The sequence below is a fragment of the Sitodiplosis mosellana genome, unplaced genomic scaffold, assembly GCF_009176505.1.
Source record: "Sitodiplosis mosellana isolate CC-2019 unplaced genomic scaffold, AAFC_SMos_1.0 Smas_scaffold_6150, whole genome shotgun sequence".
Classification (NCBI taxonomy): domain Eukaryota; kingdom Metazoa; phylum Arthropoda; class Insecta; order Diptera; family Cecidomyiidae; genus Sitodiplosis; species Sitodiplosis mosellana.
In genome coordinates, this window is record NW_022601391.1 from 3,881,727 (window position 1) to 3,899,466 (window position 17,740).

Below are 17,740 nucleotides of genomic sequence, written 5' to 3' on the forward strand. Positions count from 1 at the left end.
AGAGGGCACAGGCAAGCGAGTGGAATACACGCTAGTGTGTACAAATGACAAGGACAACGACGACATCGACGGTGGCAACGATGGCTTTTTTTCGTAAATCAACCAACAGAATCCCTTAACTTACGCGCTTTTTTCGCTGATCTCTATGCTCGACTTCTCTTTTCCCATTAAAAAAAATAATCGAATAAAATCGCGGGGGAAAAAACAAAGGGACAAGGGAACAACTGAATGATGACGGAAAAAATCAATATATTTTATTTATTGTTATCCAAAAAAAACGTAATATAATTCGGTGATTCTTCCAGTGATTTTAATAATTCTAAATATTAAAGTTGCTGTGGATCAACAATCAAGGGTCAAAAGACACAGACAGTCGTAAATTTTGATGGAAAAAATAAAGCGAACACGCACACGAATAAAATTGCATGCACCGCAACAGGAACGATATTTTTTGAACTTTTGATCATCGACTTTTTTTCCTGTGTTTCGTCGTCTCATTTTAATTTTGTGTCATTTGTCGTGGAAACATAAAAAGTTCACAACTAAATGAACAACATCTTGAGATTTCAAAATGGAGAGACAAAGCAACAAAAGGGAAATTACAACGAATAAAATCGATTTAAATCACAATCGATATGTTGCTTGTTTTTTTTTGCTACTGCTGGACATTGTTGTTGTGTGTATACAGCCATCGATTATGTGAGAGTGTGTGTTCAAAAGCGATAAACGCAGATGCAGTCCAATTTTCATTCTCTTTCTCTCGCATGTTGCATCTTTGCAACTATGTTATTTATCCGCTACATTAATCCATTGGCAAGTGGATAAAATATAAACGAAGCCGTACGGGCGAAACAAAGAAGGACATGGCCCAACAACCATTGCAAAAAATATGCGGGACAAAACCAGTGCAGTCCCAGTTTAATAAATCAATCTCCACGACAATCTAACGAATGACAACAAACGAACGAACGAAAGAAAAAAAAATTAAATAAAAATAATCACCGATGCTACACAAAAACAACAAGTTCTTTTGTCTTGGCGAAGATCCACCATTTGGAAATGTTGAGCCTAGCCAAACAACCGGTCACATCATCGTCATCTTTATCACATATTCGCATAATAAAAAGACGTCGGACGCTGAGAACAAAACAATAATGAAAAATTAGAGAAGAAAATCTTCGGATGCAGAACAATTAAAAAAGACTCCGCAATGTTGTGGGGACGAACAGAAAAGAGTGAAGAGAAGAAAAAAAATAATGTTGAGAGAATCGAGAACGAGAATAAAAAATTCAACTGGCTCAATCTCAGAATGTGTATGCATCAATGATCGATTGAGCCGATGGAATTACTGAAAAATTTAAAGATTAGCCACAATCAGAGACCAGAAGAGCTGTATGCAGGCCATCACGTATCACGTATCAATACGAATTCAACAACTTGATGAACACTCTTCTTTGACTGCACGAGAATGAATACGAAAAAAAAAACATTGGCCAATCTGCCCCGCCACATTTTTCCACAGTGTTTTTATCACCATTTTTTTCTACGTATTTCCTACCATTGCTATTGTTCATTCGCTTGGTTCGTCGTTCGTTTCAGTTCTACCTCTTTAATATCTACAGCTTAAATTTATGCATTTTGTCATTCTTAGTTCATCTTGTATTAGGTGATTTTCAAGTTAAGTAATATACCGAATTGTCCATTCAGTCTTAGCTGCAGGCTTCACACACAATTCAAACTCAAGTTAACTCGTTCGGCGCGCACATACACACACAGAGAGAGAGAGAGAGAGAGAGAGAGAGAGATTTTAATTTTTCGAAGATCAATATAAATTTACAAACATCCTCGTCCAAATACATACACGTACATTTATTGTGTATACTTGCGACAATAATCAAAGAGAGAAAGAATTTAAAATCGAAAACAACACGTCATAGTGAGCATCAGAACAAGAAACATTGCAAAAAGGAACAAAACGAACAAATCCATTGTATGCAAATGATTCGACGCAAGGTATCAGCACCTCATAGGTTCTTCCACTTTTCATGGATTTTTTGCTTACGAAATGTTTGCTGTTTTTTCCCCTTCTGTAACAAACTATAACTACCTTGAATGGCTATGTTTAGGTCTTCACCGTACTGTAATTTGCACACAGAAACACTTTTGGATGAATGCTGCGTTAAAAGATGCGTTTCATCAAGATCACGTACCAATGTACAGGGCCATATGCAATGGGGCCAATTCCAAGGAACTACATTTTAATTGAATACCATAGACGAATCAATGCTGACGTAGAAAAAAATTTTACACTTACAATTATTCGAATATGATAAATCACATGGTTAAAATTTAAGAAGACAACAAAATGTACACAAAGGTTCATTGGCTCCATTTCAATTTCAACGTTGTTTCAGACAAATGGATAGCATGATGACTAAGACTACCAATTACCGAAAACCAGTGCATCACAAGCATTGATTGTGCCACAAAAATGTATGCATAGATTTGGTCAGAATGAATCGGTATAAGAATATAGCAACGTTCGCCGATATTGCGACATAAATGAGCGAACGAATTGAAATAAGTTTGCGAATAAAGAATGGACAGTATTTACAATAATGCAAAATGTGCAACGAACATAACAGCCGCGTATACGCATCATTACGTGAAATTAAAATAAGGTCGTTAAAAAAGAGGTGCGCGAGCGCAAGCCGCGCTTACCATCGATTCTTTGCTCTCGTCGTGGTGTGCATTAATACAATATATCCAATACCGAATGTGATGCCTGTGTGCGTACACATTGTTTGCTCATACGATTCCTTTCTCGTCTCTCGTTTTATTTATTTTTTGTTTTGTATATGACGGTTGTTTTTTTTTACATAATGTTTCTCGTTTTGCTCATCGCATCACATTCAAATCAGTATTAAAAATTATTTTTAATCCATTTTGCTACATTATACACACAGTTGTTGTGTTGATGTGTGCGATTTGCACGAAGCGCGCTCGCGCTTGAGCATGGCCCTATTCCTTTCGGATTTACTGTGATTCTGGGTTTTGTCTTATTCAATGTTGCTGATATTTTCGCGTTATTGTGTGCAAAATGCTTTGTGTTTTTGTATTTTGTATATATATATATCCATACAAATATTTATATATTCAATGAAGAAGAAAAAAATCTCGCTTGATGCGTATCCATATGCGCATTCCAACACAATTTTCTCGGCTATTCAAGTCAATTTGGTCTCATTCTCCCGAGATTCCAAACCATCATCATTATTACCGACCTGAGCGCTGGACGATTACTCGCCTGTGTTTGTGAGTTTGTGTGTAAATCTCGAAAACTCTATGGTTATAATTACTAATTACATTATGCAAAAGGGAGAAAATGAAAATGAGAACAACATCCACATGAACGCTAACAGCATAATCAACCAGAAAAGGGAATGAATGCCAATGCCATTGCGAAAGCAACAAAGTTCTGTACATTCAAATTGCTTCGGATCGTTCGCTTACTGTAGTGGTTTTTGCCTTCTTCTTCATTCTTTTCATTTCTTCTTGTGTGTGAGTTATTCTCTCGTCGTTTCGAATGTTTTTTTCCCCATTGTTGCCAATTTCTTTCTGCGCTTTGTATAGATGTATATATGATGGCAAAATAACGTGGCTTGTTTTGATGATGGAATGTTTTGTCTTCGGCAATGTTGTGTTGAGCGTGCGCGAGTGCGCACACATGAAAGTTACCTAAATCGGCATTTCAACTTGAACGAATTTTGAATTCAAGTTTAATTTCAATTTAAATATAGTATTTAATTATGGTTGTATGGTGTAATATCTTTCGATGAAGTTACAATTTGAATATAATTTCACACCAATCGGTACATTGTTGTGCGAGCGCACACACACACACACTCATGCAACAGACGTTGGCGCATTTTCAGCTTAATAGTAAATTGTCTTGAGTATGTCCGGTTTTCATTTTGTTTGTTGGATTTCGCCAAATATTTAAATGCAATTGAGACTAGAAAATAAACACCTTATTGCATTACCGATACGGATGGAATTGAGAGGGAGAGAGCAGGAGAGAGTGTTTAATTCAATTAGAATTTTCCTTTGATCGAACGCAATAATCGATTAAAGCACGCATCAATTCAGTTGGTTGGCATTTGTAACATTGCGACAAAATCAATTGAAGTTGGCCAATCGTTTCTGAAATAGATTTCAAACGTTTTAGATTGAACATTCTTGTTTGCTCATTAAGCGATTTTGCAATTCATTGCTGTAATTAGTTTAATTATTTTCGCTTGCAAATTAGCGAAACAGAATGACTTATTAGGGAATATGCCGAGGGTGCGTCAGCGATGAACGCCATACATTGAGGTACTACGAGTCCTCGATTTATTTCGCTTATTTCTTTTTTTTCTTCTTTCGCAAAGAAGGTTCATGGTTTATGTCATTCGTATTGCGTTTAGCAAAGGCCTGGTGTTCAAACAATACGATTGATGTTTGTATGCAATATGATCATAAGACGCAAAAGACAAAGACGGAAGAGACAAACAGAAAAAAAACGGCAACAAATACAACGGTAACAATAATGGAAGTAAAGGAAAATCCAAATTTGTACGCATACTGAAAGACAAAAGGAAGAGAAAACAATGAACGGCCGAGAGGAGCGAGGAAAAAACATTCCGGCACAAAAGAGCGCACAGGAACCAATGTATAAAAACATAAGCAGTGCAATCTCTCTCTCTCTCTCATACAGACAATTCTAAGAAACAAATTTAAACAGAAGAGATCAATGCTCAGCTCACAACTCTCAACACACATACAAACATATATATAGTATATATGCATGCACACGGCAAAGTATCCGACATAAAAATGTATCGGATTTAGGCTGGAAAGACGCGCGCTTTTAATAATCACTTTTTCACCGACGAACAACTCTCTCGGAGCATGTGAACAAATAAACACACATTGAACATAAAACGGAATACAATAATTATAAATCAAAAATTTTCATTTTTGTTGATGTGTTCAGTTGAAGTCAGCGTCAAACGAAGAAGCAGCGACAACAGCAAAAAAAACTCAACCAAAAGCGGTATAATATATAAGCAACTTTGCCCGATCACAGCACCCGATGCTGTTGTACTGTGTTGAAAAGATACACGCGTATAATAGAATTATTGTGTACGATACTTATGAAAGATTTTATTATTTTAATTTTTTTTCACTCTGCTCGTATCTCTCCTGGGACGCGCTTTATTATGCCGATGTGGTAGTTTCAGTTAGCACAGCTTGTGTTGATTCCAATGTGCATATTCAAGCAGAGCCTATTCGCGACAAGAAATCTCTATTGAACGGCTCTTTGCTCGTGTTCGATTTCTTGTGACGGAAAGAGTGACTACCGTAACATTAATTATGAGATTAATTCATTGAGATGAAACAGAAAAAGAAGAAATCATGCTTTTGAAGAGTTTGAAGCGTTCTCATTTGAGCCGAGTATTTTTTTCGGATTTGATGATGACCCTTCCAAAAGTCGTCTAGCTTATGATCGAACAACACAGACGGACATAGTGGCAAACGAACGTAGTAGAAAAACACAATGAACAAGAAAACAAAACAAAAATGAGCTCAACTGTAGACGCTGCTGTTGTTGCTATTGCTGCTGTAGTGTTGATGTGATGAGACTACAGCAATGCTTAAAATTATGTTGGTGATTAATAATAATTGAATTTAAAATGTGGAACTTTGATGGACGGATGATTTCATGAATGTGTGAGTTTAATAGCATATAAGCGTTTCGTATGTTCCTGGCCAGAGGTGAGATTAATCGTCACTTGTACACTTTTCAGCGTCTTAAAACAAAAGATCGGTCCCACATTGAGCCCATTCAAAATATTACATATTTAACGCCACTAATACTGGAAAAATGTGTCAACGACATGGTTCGATCACAATCGATCGATCGCTACTTTTCTCTTTGACTCATTAAATTATTATATTAGAAAAGAATGCGCTCATAATAGCCACACTGATTTATAATGATACGAAGCGAGTCACATAACCGCAACTTATGGCTGTACATGAATTGTTGATGAAATAAATCGACCAGCCAACATATTTTGTTGTTGTTGTTGTTGTTGTTATTCAACGGAGAGTTCAATGAGGGCGAGAACGGGACAGAAGTGAACAAGGCAAAGAACCATTAAATTGTGCAGAGATATGACGGCGAGCACAACGACCGTACCATCACCACTATAAACACGACGAAAATAATTGTAATACTAAAGCCGAAACGCACAACGAAAACCAACTACACACAAGCAACTCACACACAGAAATTATTTTCCTCTTCATTCCAATTAGTTTTAATTGAAATCAGTTTTTGTTGTTCAATTTGATTGTAAATCTCATCTGTCTTTCTCTCTTTCTCTTTCTATTTTACAACAACTTTTGCTGTGTATTGCGGTTGCCGTTATTATTATTGTTATTTCCACTAAAACATACAGCGTTTTCTTTGTGAGCGTGTACCACAATTAATAATATCTACGAAAAAATTTTGAGTGTTTAATTCTACACATGGACTGAATCTGTGCTCGTTTTTAATTTTCTGGTTCCTCTGTCCAATTACTTATATTGTATTGCATTGTATTGTTGCTGTTGTACACATACACACACCAAATGTCTCTAACGTTCCGTAATGGCTTTTAGAAGAATATCCGAGAACAGCATTTGGATCCGGCCTCAATTCAAAACACACTCTTTCTCTCTTTCTTGCGCTCGTCGATAATTGTACACAGAGACCAGAACATATATTTAATTTTGGTTTCCTTCGTACCGTTTTCCTTTCGGATTGTCAAAGAGGAGAGGAAGAAGGAAGACGAGAAGACCATATTGACGGCAACGTGTTGCATTTCACTTTGGATCGATGTGGTATGAAATGTGCTTCTCGCGAGAGATGCACAAACTAACAATTAAATCTATTACATTGCGATATGGAACAATTAACAAAGAGGGACCGAAAAAAAACAACGAAAGAGTGAAGGAAAAGGGTCTTGGCTAATGCAGACACACGATGGACAGAGAGGACGGAGAAAAAGAAAAATCCAATCGGCCAAATAAATTAAAACGAATAGTAATTTTCGAGACAGTCTTAAGCGCACACTAACACGCAGACTGACGCGCGATCCAATCGAAATTTACGAAAGACCCATTATAGAATCTCATCCACACGGAGTGCTTCATAAGAGCAATTTCCACCGGCGACTGTGTAATTTTTGAATGGATCCAAATTAACGGTGAAGATAACATTCGCGCTAGAGTACACGATTCAAGAAGAAAAAAAAAACACACACACACACACACATCTTTTTAATTATCTTAATAACGCGCTCTCTGAATTCGAATTTGTCGGAACTGGGATTAAAGAAGAAGTTAATTTCATTTGGGCCGAGAGAGAGGGAGAGAGAACGAAAAGCGAGAATTAACAATGGAAACGAGCGAATTGTTTGGCCTTTAAGAAGAAGAAATGCTTAATAACATTTTCATGTCAAGCAAAAGTGTGGATGTGAATGAGGCATATGCAAAGTGTAGGCTTCGGTTTTGTTAATTCGTATATTTGATGACATGGCCCAAAATTAATATCTAAGTGAGCTTAGCGCTTGTGTTTGAAATGGCGCGCTTTTGTGTATGCGTGTGTGTGTGTGTGTGCAATGTGCATAAAATATACGGCTTTCTGCAGTTATGGTGAAACTGCTTCATTTGTCATTCGTAAATATGGCACTTTTTTCCACATCAACATCGAACTAGTCAGTATCTGTGGCGCGAAAGCCGCCAATCACATCAGCCATAATCATTTCATTTTTGGCAATGGACAATATTAAAACAGACCAACGGCTCAAAATTGAATTTAACTAATACCAATGTGTGGAAATGACAAACACTAAAACCAATTTCAACACTAAAATCATCACTTAATCGAAACGATTAAGCCATATAAGTGGTTTTTAAATCGATTAACAGAATAATGACAGAATGTATGTATGCGACGATTTAGTTTTTTTTTTTGTATTCTGTGTGAGCGTATGTACCAGCTTGTGATGGGTGCGTTCCTATGATATTTCAGATAAATCACGGATATCACACATAGAATGTGATGATGACGATGATAAACAGACAAAAAATATAATGGTTCAAATGTATGGGCATTTGTTCTGTCTTTGTCAACAACGATCCACATTATTTACTTTAATTAAACAATTGGGCGTTAATAAATGCTCATATATGCAAACTGGTACAAAACCGAGAAACCGTTTTGTTTCTTTTTGCCGTTTTTTTCTCTCTCGTCAATTCCTTTGCTTTCTTGTTTCTCTCCCGCACACACAAACACACACAAACTCCCTCTCTCTTTCTCGAACTGTTAATTCATTGTATGTTTTGTGATTTAAATAGTTTGAAAATATATCGTTCACAATTATGCATTTTTATCCGTATGTTTGAAAGAGATAGACGATCGCTGTGAATGTGATCTTGATTTGCTAAACCAAAACACTTCGCGCTATTTAATTCCACTTAAAATTAAATTACTTTAACACGACTAATGCAGATCAAAGCAGAATAACAGAATTACAACTGAAATAACAATACAATGACTCTGTCTATCTCTCTCTCTCTCGCGTGCTCTCGCTATCATGTGGCCTTTTCATTAAGAAAGTTCCTTTGTGTCCGTGATTATGTGTGTCACATTCATTTGTTGAAAAAAAATTGACTTCTAAAAATCGATGATTGATGCAATCGGATGAGAAGTAAAAATGCGGAAAAATTAAAATGCATTTGATGGACCCGTATGACTTTGACTCTCGTTGAACCAGCATCTCAGACCAAATTGAACCACAAGAGCAAAATGTCCAATGCCCATTCCAGAATCATTGCCGTGGACGGGCGAATGCGAGCTCGTAAAATTTTTTGTCGGACAGGAAGAAGCTACTTATCGCACTCGCGTTCAGCGTTTAATAGAGCTTCTGATTTTTGTGCTCATTGTAACATTTTTATATATAAACAATATATATATATATATATACATATCGTTTTGTGAGCAGGCAACGCTCTCATTGTTGTCGTCATCATCTTCATCGAAATTAATTTCCTCTGAGATTTCTTTATTAAAAATCCACACACACACACGCACTCGCACACAAACGCACAATTGCATCTTGAATGCCTGTAGTAACGTTCGTAGCGGACATTCATTACATTTTTCATAGACGTCTGTCTCTTTCTCTTTCTCCATTTGCTTGTTTTTTCAATGCATATATACATGCGCAACCCATCGACCGTGATTATCATCAATTGTTGCAGCAGCAGCAGCAGCAACTACACTCTTTATTCCCGTGTAACATACAACTAACTCGCTCTTCAACACAATCGAAATAGTAACAATCCTATCCAGAACAACGACATTTCTGAATTAAAAATAAAATCATGTCGAATGTGTTATTATTAGATTCCAGAAACGCACTTTTTACGCGTCCACTCACTACAGTGGCCATTGTTGGTTTATACATATATTCTTCCTTTTATTTTGTTTTGTCTTGCGCTCACCGTCTTTTCTCTTCTCGTTTTGTTACGTTTTGGGTTTGACTGTGCGTTTTTGTGAAGATTAATGGATTTGTGTGCTGATGGTCATAAGTGTTTTTCAGTATGCGTAGGCAATCGAATAAAAGATTCCTCCGTAAATCTAGATGCTCTATTGTTTTTCGCCTTTTGCTCATTGCCTTTTGTCGTTGTCGGCTGATGTCGGTTCATCGTTTTGTTATTTCTGACTCTGATTTCGGTTGATTCGTTTCATTATGTTCATCTGGTCGGATTTGTGTATGCATTCTTTCATTTTGTCATTACTCATTACTTTATTAATGGTCAACACGTTTGATTTTTTCAAACTAAAAAAAATTATCGGTAGCAGACGCTTGTTTCATGTTTAATCACATTGTGAAACTATACTGGCACTGAGTCATTACCGATTGTGATGAGGACATGCGATCTTCGTTTCGGATTTCTTGAAGTCGATGTAATTTTGGTCGCATACCGAACTTGTACCGATTGTTATCTTGAAATGATTTATAATTTAAGTCGATATATTGATTCGACGAACTGAATCACACAATTATCACAATAACTTCACATAAAAACAGGCACCGACATAAAAAAAAACATATTGGGCGAACAGAAATATGGCAATGCTCCAAAATCTATTTCAAGAATCGAAGAAAATGTGCATTTCTTACGAAGGTTGCGAACAGAACTCACCGGTATATTGTGTGCGGAACACTCACGAGCGAAAAAAAACGCAAAGGAAAGAAATGATCCGAAAATGGAGCGTGTAGATTTTACTTAATTACTCCGAACCACGCGGTAGTTTAATCATAAATGCGTATCTCTTGATTCGTAGTTCTTTTTTCGTTGTTGATTACGATCCGCGTGCACATATCTTTCTCTCTCATTTGCCATATGCATACATTAGCAGCAACATGTTATGTGCTTGTGTTTTCGTAGTCAACCTGATTTGGTGAGTAGCATGAAATCGCAAACATACAGCAATTTGTGACTTTGCAATTAAAAAAAATTATGCGCACAAACACATATAAGACCACAACCGCCTATTCCCTATCTAGATGTTCACAAACGAACAAAGGTTGAGTGAGAGAGATAGAGAGAGAGAGAGAGGGAGAGAGAAAGACAAAGATAGTAAGCGAGACAGTGTATTGAATGTGGACGGCTAGCCAACAAGTCAAAACTCAACAGGAAAAAACTGCACACAAATTATTTAATTGCCTAAATTTACAGTTTTATTATACCGTCGGTCGGTCGGTCGGTCAAAATAAAAGTCAAAGTGGAAACGAATCGAAGAGAAGGAGCGAAAACACAACAGCAAATGATTTGTACAAGCAAAAACACGTATCGTCGTAAGAAATTGATGGAAAAAATGCGGCTTGGTTTTTGGCGGAATCTAAGCACAGTGCAAAGAAAAAAATCACAAAACGACACAATCAAATTGGATAGAACGGACGATAGCTGTGTGATACGAAATGCGACCGATCGGCATTGTTTAATGTGAATGTGCGTTTTGTGCTAACGAAACACGAGAACGGACTCGGGTTGAACGAAAGGATTCAAGTGGCGAAGGTAAGTCTACAGAAGAATCGTAACATGGCAATCGTAAGGCATGGAGTGTTCGCTAGCAGTAGACTGATATCAACAGCACACATAATGGCAACAAAAGCAAACTGAAATCAACGCAATGTGCTGTATCATGCTCTCTCGCCACTATATATGCAACAGCGACAGCAACGGCGGCGGCAACAGCGGCTAAAGCAACAAAAGCAAGAGCGGGAAAAGAACAACACAACACCGAAGAATAAATTGCTGATTATTTAATAGTTTTCCAAACGTGCAGCAGTGAGAAATCTGAATTCAATTCGGTTGATGTTGCCGTTTCGATGAGCTCTTCTTTCCCTTATTATTATTGTTACTGTTCCACTTAGTGTGATGATTATCTGTCTGTGTGCTAAGTTGGCTGGACGTTATTTACTTTCGATGCGATTCGTATTGTCTAGAGCTTGAATTGCGTTTCGCGTTTTTTTTTACTTTTTTCCTTGTTCTTTTGTGTGTGCTTTTGTTTACATATCCTTTTGGGTTGAACAAAGTAAGGAATATGTTGGAAATCAAGCAAAGACATCGGTGAAAAATCTGGCAATAATCACTAAATGTAACACTGTGCGTCCAAAATTCGCGTTTTGTCTTTGCTTTTATTCAAAGCTGGTCTTGTTTTCTGCATACTCGCAGCTGTGTGAGCTGCGAATTTGGAACGATCGCTTCGACAAATATACCGATTTGCTTGTGCTCAGTACACCACTGACCAAAAATTAAATCGATAAAACAATGCCGGTGATAGTAATAACGCTGTGTTCTATGCAATCGGGCGGCAAAGATGCTTTTTGCGTACGAATCCATTTAATAATCAGCGTAAATGTTATATGCACGTGAAGCTGATAACAATGACCGGCGTACAGATTATTTTCAACAGCATATCGCTTGTGCCACACGATACAACTCACGTATATCCGAACAAAAGAAAATATGTGAAGAGAAAAAACCATCGAGTGCGATTTTTTAATAGCACGCGCTTTAAAACAATTGTTCTGTTTGTACGTTGCACGATGTCCTTTGCCGTTTTGGAAACGGCACTGCAGTGTTTTCCTCGAAATTTGTGTGATCATGCTTTTAGTTTTTTTTTTAATTTGAATAGATTGTTGTTTTCGCAACAGTTTATAGCACACGTTCGTTTGCGCACAAAAGTGTGTAGAATCTTTTTCCTGGTAATAAAAGCCAAAGACAATCAAAAGAATGCAAGAGTACGAAGTGTATTTGGAACGACAAATATCAAATATGATCGTGTGGTTGACACAACATTGACCGTCCGACCAATTCGTGAATGAAATCATCGAAATGATGACAAAATGCATTTTATTAGCCTGCGTTGTCAACTGCAAACGAAAAACTGCATTGGCATCAAGCTGCAGTGCATCGATTGTCAATTACACTGGCTAAGAGTGTATCAAAATTGCCGCTGCCACTTCATATGCCGATCGATGTTGGTTTTCCAGTAAGGCGCAAAGACGGCTCCGGGCATGAATTAAATTGCGGAATAATAAAAAAAACCATACACACCGATGGAAAAAAAAACAAACAAGAATACGGAATAAATTAAATGACACCTTTCGAACATCAAGCTTATCACTATTCGATGGATTCTGAATTCGAGGAATTTTCAAATTGTCGCTCAGTCATACAAAATGTTTCGTTTTATTCTCGGAGGCGGCAAACATTGTTACACAGAGTCAATATCATTTTTTTTATTTGTGCTCATCGCATTCTCGTGTTTCTCGCTCTCTCTCTCTCTCTCTCTCTCTCTCTCTCTCCTTCTCTCTTTCTCTACCGTTCGCATTTCTTGTGAACTGATTTTTTGAGTCGCGCTTGATTATTATTCGATCTTCCTCACTTTCTGAGAAATTCCTGCAACGATTTGGTTTTCACCTTCATCATCATCGCTAACTGAGTGTTTCAATGAGTGTACATACTGTACACGGCAGTTATTGTTGTATTACATATAACAAACTATGGATTACGAATGAATACATATACATCGTATACAGTTGAACTTACACAAAATGACTTTATCTGAAGAGGAAAACCAACCAGCTACAACACAATCCAACAGATTCTGAAACAAACAGAAAAAAAAGTAAAAATATTTTGAATGAATAAATTTTTATTTATACGAATGTATCGAATCGAATAACAACTAAAGGTAAGCGCGTAAAACGAATGAGACTGAAGGACAAACCGAAAAAATGGCAGCAAAAAAACGGCGGAAAAGAACACAATGAGAGCGTTTCGATGAATACGACACCGTGTGCAAATGTTACTACACAAAGGATCCGCGAACTCTCGAAGTGGCAATGGCGATAACAACGCGACACAAGGCCAGGTCGGTCATATATAAAACATTGGTTCGGGCGAGTAAAATAATAAATAAACAAAAGTTCATACTCCTTTTAAAATTGAAAACGAAACCGAAACTGATGCGAGAAAATTATTGCAACAGGACAAAAACAAAAATACAATGCCAAAGAAAATGAATGATAAAATATAATGAAAAAAAGAGCTTTTTCATTGGACAGAACATTGAAGGCGGCTAACGATACCTGGCCAAAATACAAAATTATGTGAAATATTAAAATTACCAATTAAAGCACACACACACACATCGCATCAAATGAACCGCCAATCGGTGACTAAGCATTCAATGAGCCCGCTATGGCACAGTGATCGTGCTATGAAAAACCTCAATTAAATTTAATAGATGCAATGACAAATGCAAATTAAATCAAACAATATCTTCTAATACAAATTATGCTTCCGTTCAGAACCAAAAGAAAATGCACGAAGACTGTCCAGCGTCCACTCGACTAGATTCATCGCATGGATTTCTCAGTTTCATTAATATGATTTCATCGAAGCGAATGATTGATGACACTTGGAAACGATCGAGTGATACCAGGAATCGGAAACAAAGCAAGCATATTATCGGCGTATATTTTTTTTATTTCCTTTCGCCGTTCGCATCGTATCGATGCCACAAAATCACCAATCTGTTTGTGAATTGTGTTGAATCCTTTCGAATTGTCATCGGTTTACGTGTCCCGATTGTAGCACAAAAAACCGTATTATTTGACAATAAATTGCTAAATGTAATCATATTAAAATGAAAGCAAAATGCAAGAGATGGCGATCTGTAAGAGAAAAAGCAACAACGACAACCGCAACAACAAGAACGAGAGAAAAAAGAGACACACACAAAAATTATGATACATGCAGCATGAACAGTGCGCGCACAGATGTCCGTTTAGAGCTAGCACTGTGTGCTTCGGTTCGTTTACGTTTCGATAAATCAGTGGTGATTATCTGTGTGAAGAAAAACGGGGCAAAACGGATCCAAACGAAAGAAGAAGAAGAAGAAGCATGCTGAAAGCGAAGGAATAAAGCAACAGTCGTTTGGATCTTGTTGTAAGAATCAACGAAATTATGCACATAATCTAAATGCTGAAGTGCACACTGTGAAAATGCATTCAATCGTCGTGTATGCATACGGACCGACCACGGTTTTCATATATTTCATAGTCGGAGAGGACTCAGCCAAGCAGCCAGCCAGCCAGTCAGCTATCTATCGATATTGCCATTACGTTTATTATATATTGGTTTGGTTGGATGAGAATTCGAATGCGCGCACGGTGCATGTGTGTGTATGTTTAAAAGCGAAGAAGCCGAAAGAGCATTGGCAAAGCAGCTTCAGCATCAGCAATAACAATACGCGGACATTTAGCTATGGTTTGAACAAAACAATAAACTGATTTATAGTGTTCAGAGTAAAGAAAGCAATACGAAAAATTCGTAAGACAAATTCAATGGCAACAAAAAAAATATTGGCATTGCATCCACTCACGCCCGACCTCATTGGGAAGAAAGCAAAGGAAAGAGAGAGTGCTTAATGGTTTATGTGTGTGCGCACACAGAACATGTACAATTTTCGTTTTATACGTTTTGATTCTTGTTCGGCATTGATATTATTGTTATTATTTTTGGAATATTCTGCTTCTTCTTCTTATTTTTCTTCATTTTTCCCTCGTTTTTCGCTTCATATCGGCCGTACCGTATGCGCATTCAATATTGATTTCGGCATCGGGAGCGCGAAGGTAACCTTAAGCTAGTGTGCCTGGCCACCACCAAGCACACTCAATTCGTTCGAAGAAACTGTGTGATCAACACAATATCGGCAGAGAGAATTAGAGCGATAAAGACAGCAAGCATTTTGTGCTAAACGGCCAAGTCAAAGCGCGACAAACATGTGGACACAAAATGCATAAACAATAAAAATAATATTTAAAAGAAGACAACAAAAAAACAACAACAAGAACGGGCAAACGAGTAAACACGAATCGGAAAAGGCTGTGATGGCTGTATGCGGAAAAATATTAAAAAGGTTAACGAAAACACAATGGAAAATCGAAAATCAAGATAATATTTAGGCAAAGCGCAGCGATCGCACGCGTTATTTATGAACATATTTCTATTCTCTGTTCTCTCCGTGTTTCTTCTTCTTCTTCATTCATCGTCGTCGTCGTCGTCGTCGTCATTATTTATACGCTTTACATTTTATCATTCTTCCCATTTTTGTCCTTATTATAACTATCTCATTTTATTTTGCGGCTGATTTTTATTTGCTTGTGTTTGTCGTTCTCCGCTCGTCTTCCTATTCTGGTTTAGTTTTATTTAGTTATCCTTTCCAGCACCAGATTATCGACGGTTTTTTTTGCACAGAATTTGACGATTTTTGTCATTGTTATTTATTTTTCAGAAAACGAGCGATGCAACAAAAATGAAAAATAAAAAAAATACAATAACAACACGTTGAACTAATAACCGAGCTTCGATTGAATTGAAAGCGGCCAAAAACGAAACAGATTTCGTTCGAGCGATACAGCACACCATGAATCCATTGAAAACAATGAGAAATCGTTCGTGTTCGAAGGTTCAAATTCAGTGCTATGAAATATTGAGGTTTTAATAGTTTGCACGCTTTTCACCTCTTCGCCATTTCGCCTTCCATATGATCGTCGAAAAAAATCTTGAACACTTTTCGTTTTTTTTTTCTTTCTCAATGTTACATAAAATGTACGAACTTTTTCACCATTTTTGAACTTTTTTCAAAAATGCAAATCGGTTTTTTAATTTCGGCTATAAAAGTAATCATCAATTTTGATGAAAACCTAAAATTTTTGATTCGGATACGCATTGTGGTGTTCTTTTCATGTAACGATTCAATCATAATCATAATTAACATATCAGTTGACATACTATCAAACCAGACTCAAATGAATTCGTTGGAATATTCTAAGATTCTCTCTTCGACCTAATCATTTGCAAACTACAGTGAAAAAGGTGAGAAGAGCACCATTAAATTAAATATGACGAAATGGTTCCATTTCAAATGGAAATTCCATCCAAATTTCCTATGCAACTAAATCCGTGGTTTCATTTTCATTGCGAGCTATTTACAAAAATCTCTTCGATTGATATCCACCCAATTTTAATCTCTGATATTTATAAAATGGTAAATAAAGGGTCTGAGTGCGAATGGATTGGCAAATGTACTGATGATTGTATGCCACTTTGAGATGAAGCGTATTTTCTTTATTCTTTCGATACAGACAGGGATTTCATATTGATTCAATGAGAGCCTTCCTGAAATTCTTGACTAACTACGCAAATCCCAAAGAAATGCATGCAATATTTCATTTGAAAAATCGTTACTTTTTTCATTAACATTCACAGCAATTCTGATGTTCTCGTATTTTCATGACATATTCAAGTCATCGTAATACATTTTAAAATTGGGGTGTTATTCATTCTTTGATTGCGCAGATTTTTTTTTTATTAAGATACTATAAAAATCGTATGAATAACCGCTTCGCATTTTTGGTTGTTCACACTGTCCACCTTCTTTTAGTTCTGGCATGCTCTAAAATTTGTAATAACTTTGTATGTTTCATTACATCGCTAAAGAGTATGAACTTCACAGCAACAACTGTAAATGCAGTCATAAAATCGGCGACAAAAATTTTAATTGAAAAAAGTTAAATGAGAAGTTTCAAAATATTTTGGAGATTTGTCAGGCCATTATCCATGATACCGTTGTTCGATCGCATCTTCCGACTGAAACAAGAAGAATAGCGATAATAAAATACACGCACGTGCAAACAATGGACATTGAAGCAAAATAACGAAATTCCATTGCAAAGGGGCTCTTAGAAAATGCGAATCCAAAGCCCAAAGTACACGAAGAGGAATTGGAATGTGAGACTTAAGTTGCCTCAATCCACTGCAAATATTGCCCACAAGAATACATTAACAATGGTCAACAATAGTATATAATATTATCGCTCTTCAATCTCTAATTGCTGAGGGGTCAAGATGAGATGATAATTCCGGATAATCGAATGTAATTGCAATAATTGAATTTTCGACTCTTTTTTCCATAATATGCCGTTCAGTGGGTGGAGAGAGTGAGTGAATGCGTTTGTGTGTGTGTGTGTGTGTGTGTGTGTGTGTGTGTGTGTGTGTGTGT

At 36.8% G+C, this 17,740-nt stretch overlaps 1 protein-coding gene across 5 annotated transcripts in view; it reads right to left on the minus strand.

Annotated features, from left to right (window-relative positions):
- LOC129574213 (zinc finger protein 2) overlaps window positions 1-17,740 on the minus strand; it is a 130,014-nt gene that overhangs the window by 56,911 nt on the left and 55,363 nt on the right. For 4 of the 5 annotated variants that reach the window (XM_055455863.1, XM_055455858.1, XM_055455864.1 and 1 more), the window contains exon 3: window positions 13,219-13,276. The exons of the other annotated variant lie outside the window; for it this stretch is intronic. The gene's annotated coding sequence lies outside the window, so the exon portion shown is untranslated. The remainder of the gene's footprint in view (window positions 1-13,218; window positions 13,277-17,740) is intronic. 5 annotated transcript variants of the gene reach the window in all.